Source organism: Pituophis catenifer, unplaced genomic scaffold (genome assembly GCF_029215685.1).
Source record: "Pituophis catenifer annectens isolate HBS135680 unplaced genomic scaffold, rPitCat1.0.hap2 SCAF_3, whole genome shotgun sequence".
Lineage (NCBI taxonomy): Eukaryota > Metazoa > Chordata > Lepidosauria > Squamata > Colubridae > Pituophis > Pituophis catenifer.
Window position 1 is genome coordinate 154,751,610 of NW_027256883.1, and position 6,000 is coordinate 154,757,609.

Below are 6,000 nucleotides of genomic sequence, written 5' to 3' on the forward strand. Positions count from 1 at the left end.
ACACAAATAATTAAAAACAATCCATCAAAATCAACACTATATATAAAACTTAATAGAAGAATTATTTGAGAAAACAATTACTGCAAAATCAAAACAATCAAGACTTTTTAAAATTGAGGGGAAACCTTAGAAGGGGAAATTTATAGCTCCCTTTCTTATTTCTATTCCATTCACATGTCAAAGTGAATGCCCTAGCATTTTAGACAATTAGCATCTTTACCTACAGAAAACTAGAAACCAACTCAAAATACCACTGCAAAATTCAGCACTATTATATGCTACTAACTTCCTTTGAACAAGCACATTGCTGAAGTAGATTTATGTTTTTTTCTGACAATGTTCCTCATATTTTACAAGGTTTCTTGAAAACAAGCTCTCTCTTTAGTATCAAGGCATGCTTTGTTGCTTTTGTCTAGAGACATCCTGTTCTACTCTGATAAAACTTAATTGTTCCTCTGACATTGAACAGTAAGAGACTTTTAAACTCATCTAATAAACTAGAAGTGCTTTATTTTTAGCATTGTTTCAAAAAGTGTAACACTAGAAGACCTATTATCCCACTGCACTAGGTTAAAAAGCCATTTTTATTTTTGAAGTGTCTTCAAATTGGTAACAGTGCCAGTCGGAGTTCTACATAATAAAGGGATATTTTAAAACAGAATTGAATAAACTTTAAATAATGTTTAATATTGTGATTGAAGCAAAATTCAATTTTTTAAGCTCCTAAATACATTTCCAAAGCAAAATGCCAGCTAAAAAAGCAACCAAAAAACCCCCCGGAGAAAGCTATTGTTCAGAATACTCTCCTCATATTTATTGCCAACATATTCTCTCCATCTAAACTAATCATTTAGGCCAGTACACTATTCTCATTGAGTGCATACAATCCTTGTAGGTCTTTTTTTAATAAACAATTTTATACATCTATAATCTCTGAAAATCCCCCAATACTTCATTGTGTGTGGATGATACAATTATAGGTATATCAAGAACTGCTAGCTTTTATAGAATAATAATTGAGAATAAATAAACTGATACATATTAAAATAGTACAGATGGATATACTGTAATTAATTCATATATTTTTAGATTAAAGATTAAAGGAAGTCCAATGCTGAGGTGCACAGGTTTAAAGTATTTCTTAAATATTTTAAGACCACAAAATATCAAATAACTTATATTTAGATAAATGAGAAATATATATTGAAATAAAGCATTATTTCAATTTATCTCATATTTAATACAGTAATGTCTTTGTGGAATCTCTGGGGTTTGCATGTGTCCGCATAAGTTATCAAAGTCTGGAGTGAGATTTGTTACAAGAAGTCTTAGAATAAAATTCAGCCTCTTTCAATTGACTGTAACAAACTGTAAAAATATACTTTTCACAAGGATATACCAAAGGACAAAGTATGACTGTCAATACCTCTGCAGCAGAGGTTGATTTCAGCAGGTTCTGACCAGTTCTGGAGAACCGGTAGCGGAAATTTTGAGTAGTTCGGAGAACCAATAGTAAAAATTCTGACTGGCCCCGCCCCCATCTATTCTCTGTCTCCTAAATCCCAGCGGGAGGAAATGGGGATTTTGCAGTATCCTTCCCGTGCCACGCCCACCAAGCCACACCCACAGAACCGGTAGTAAAAAAATTGAAACCCACCACTGCTCTGCAGCTAATGTCTTAGAAGAGATGTGCAAACCATTCTCTACACAGTATGGGACTGACAGTCCCAGTCCTATACATTCTCATGTATGGGACTGACAGTCCCAACCGTCTGTGCCTGAACCAAAGCATCTGGGTTTTGGCCAGACAGATAAAGATCCTGGGGCAGTGATATCCCAAGATGGGAGACACCGGGTACAGGCCAGGAACAGCAATGTGCAACAGTGAAAAGAAAATGAAGAGTTGGGGACGGGGCAATGCAGGAAGAGAGATATGTCAAGCTTAAATTCAACTGCAGCAGAATAGGGTAACGAAACTACTGGGAAGAAGACAGGGTGAGCCAATCAAGTGTGCTGTGCTTCAACTCAACTATGATGGGTAGGGGGAAGGAAGGAATTGAAAAGAATGGGAATAGGGGAAAGGGCTGGTTGCATATACCATGTTTGAATTCAGGTCTGTCAGCATTAGCTCAGGTAAAACAAGGGGGTAGAAATTGCTGGGAAGACTGGCTAGACAAGTATAGGTAGTCCTCGATTTATGACCACAACTGAGCCCTTTTTATTGTTAATTTATTGAGTTTGCCCCATTTTACAACCTTTCTTGCCACATTTGTTAAATGAATCACTGCAGTTGATAAAGTTAGTAACACAGTTGTTAAGTTTATCTGGCTTCTCCACTGATTTTACTTGTCAAAAGGTTGTAAAAGTGATCATATCACCTTGGGACATAGCAATTGACATTAAGTATGAACCAGCTACCAAGCACCTGAATTTTGATCACATGAGCATGGGGTGGCTACAAAAGTCCTAAAGTGTGAAAAATGGTCATAAGCCACTTTTTTCACTGTTGTCGTAACTTTGAACAGTCACTAAATAAACTGATATAAGTCAACGACCATAAACTATTGAGGTACAATGCACTTACTTTGTAAATTTAACAAAACTTACTTTCTAATTCACACGCAAACATCTGTTACACAGAATTAATCTCAACATGACATACTACCAACGAATTACAGGTAGTCCATGACTTATGACCACAACTGAGCCTAAAATTTATGGTGCAGAATGAGATGTTTGTTAAGTGAATTTTGCCCCAAGCATCTGAATTTTAATCACATGACCATGGGGATGCAGCAACGGTGATAAATGTGAAAAACATTCATATAGTAAGTCACTTTTTCCAGTGCCATTGTAACAATCTTTTGGGCTTAGACTAAATGAACTGTTGTAAGTCAAGGACTACCTGTACTGTGAACATAAATTAATAAATTCTCCACTCAAAAAATAAACAATTTGCATTACAGATGTAGTATAGAAAAGAGACTAATATTTTCCACGTTTTGTTTCTTGGTTCTTTTTCTTTGAAGTAACAATAGCAAGGAATAGATGGCTTGACATTCAATCCAACTGCTTTCCTTACAGGTTTCTTTTCTTAAGCACCATTTAGAAGCAAAGGAGGATGCAGAAGTGATATGAAATATACCAAAACTGTACAATTTCTATTTTTTTCTTCCAAGATTCTACATTTCTTTATCCTATGTTTAAATTAGAACAGAAAGCATTACAGAAGACTAATGAATAAAAATGTCAAAATTGATAAAACAAAGTATTAGGAAATTAATCTATATGTTTCAGATTTTCTCATGCTAGTTGGCTTCATACCTGAATGTAGGCGTTTTCTCAGGAACGGGGGATATGTTACCTTCCATCCCTTTTCTGTTAAGATTTGAATCAGGGACAAGATAAGTTTTTAGATTTTGCTTTGATCAGTTCAGGGGGATGTTCTGCATATTGGTTATTAAGATTCCTCAGAATCTTAATCAGACTCCCTCTGATGAGATTTGATCCTATGGTAATAATTCTGACATTCCTTGAAATTTCCTGAGGCTTACGGAATCCAACGTATTCTTTTCAGCACTGAAGGATTTTTTCAAAAAAGAGCTGGTGATCTTATTAAGACCTTAATTGAACAATGAAATAATGAGACAGAGTAAGTTATGAGGAATCCTTGGTGCTCTGTGAGCTTGCTTGTTTTCTTGCAGTTTTATTACCCAAACTAGGTAACACCATCAGTGCTAGTTAGTCAGCTAGTTGGATGATGTTACTGAGTTTGGTAATGAAATGTCTGCAAAAAACCAACCAAGCTCAGAGCACCAAAGACCCCTCATTTCAACCCTGAGCTACTAATATTCTCCTTTAGAGTTTTTTAATGTGATACTCCGAATGCTGATTTTCTAGGTTTATAGCAACAAAACAGATCAAGAGACAGTGACAATACAACAGATGCAACACTCACTGTGAGTAAACACATTGTTACACTTTTAGTATTACATAGCCAAGTGTGAGTTGGGCAACCATATACAAACAAGTTCTATTGCATTTTTGCTCTAAGCTGTAGTGTAAGCTTACAATAGTCTAGGTTGGAACATTATACAAATCTCAGCAAATAAATTACAGCTTGGCTATGTACTGTATTTTTTGGAGTACAAAACACTCCAGACTATAAGACGCACCTACCTTTTTTTGGGAGGAAAACAAGAAAAAAAACCTCTGCCTCCCAGCATCCATCCGGTATTCATCTGGCCTGTTTGCTGCTATTCATTCGCCACCGCCTGTTCGCCGCCACTCATTTACCACTGTGGCCCATTTGCCGCCACCGTGGCTCATTCGCCGCCATGGCCCATTCTAGAACAGCTGATTGGCGCTGCACAACCCCTCCTTCCCCCCCCCGCCGCAACGTTCGCTGTATATAACGCACCAAAATTTTCATCTACTTTTAGGGGGATAAGTGTGTTTTATACTATAAAAAATTCAGAAAATGTCTTACATAAGTAATTTGTATACCACTGTTTGGCAAGATGCTTGCAGCTGTCCAGCTTATAATATAGTCTTTTGATCTACAACATTTGATAGCAGAAGGTAAGAGATAATCTTTGCATAATGAAATAATGGCATAATCTTTAACAAATCCCCAAGGAAAACATCTAGATCTACAGACTTTTGATAACTGCTGCCCAATCCTGCTTACTTTTAGGCAATGTACAGTATTAAAAAAAAGTATCTCTACTACTACAGAAGCCAATTATACTGATGCATTTCAGACCTGGTATGGGGACTGAATCAATCTTAGTTACCCAGAAGGCTAACCTCCTGCAGGAAAAAATACTGCTGATTCTTTTAACAGCTGCTAATACTATTGACTAGGATATCTTAAATCATCTCTGCAAACAGAAATTAGAGACACAGTTCCTTGATTATTTCTACTTTCAGAGTTAAAAGATAAAACTGAGTGACTATGCCTTTGCATCCTTACAACTGTTTCATCCCCAATATTTTTTAACCTCTATAGAAATACAGGAATTTTAAAGAAACAGTCATCAGAATCATTCTTGGTCAGGATGGACTAGGTTAGCTATTGCTGCCCATGTAAACTCACCTTTGCATTATTATATACATTTTATGTGATCCAAAAACTGCAGATGTGTAAATGTGGTGGCCAGATTGCTAAGTACTTCCTTGTGCATGATACATTCAACATTTTGTTGAAGGAACTACTAAACTTACTGTATCAATCAGGTGTCTACCAGCTTCTAGATACCTTGTAATTCACCCACAGAGATCATAACATTAAGATTACAAATTGTGGATGTTCGTTCTCCTTAATAAACCTGTGATATATATGTTCTTTGGAATACTGGTCTTCTCTGATATACAAGGAATACTTGCTATTATATAATTTACATACAAGAACCACCTTTTCACCAAGGTTGTTTTCCATATTAATGGTAAAATCAAATAAACTATGATTTAACATAATAAACTGACAGCCATGAACAATTAGCTTTCTAAAGTAAAATCTGTAATTGAAGGTATTAATCTAAAACCTTCATTAAGTTACTGCTCCAGGATACATAAATACTGAAAATGATATACATGAAGGTTTGAATGTGCTGATAAACTGCTTCAGAAAAAATGTATAAAAATCAGAATTATGTATGTACTTTTTTAAAAAATATATAAACAGATTGATTCAAATGTAATAGTAAGCTACTTTCCCCCACCATATAAATAATGCATATTTCTTGGTACATCCAGATCTGAGGTTAATACAGCAATTTTAGACTTTACTAGTAGTCATCAAATTACAGGCTGTCATTTAATGATCAAAGTCACAATGACTTGGTATGGGTGCTTTATGGTCTATAAAGCACTTCCAGCTGTTGTAAAATATCACACTGGTGTCCTTGGTCACGTGCTCATGAACTAGGTATTTGGCAATCTGTTCACACTTACTGATTGACAAGTGCCCTGTTATCATGAGATTGCCATTTGCAATAT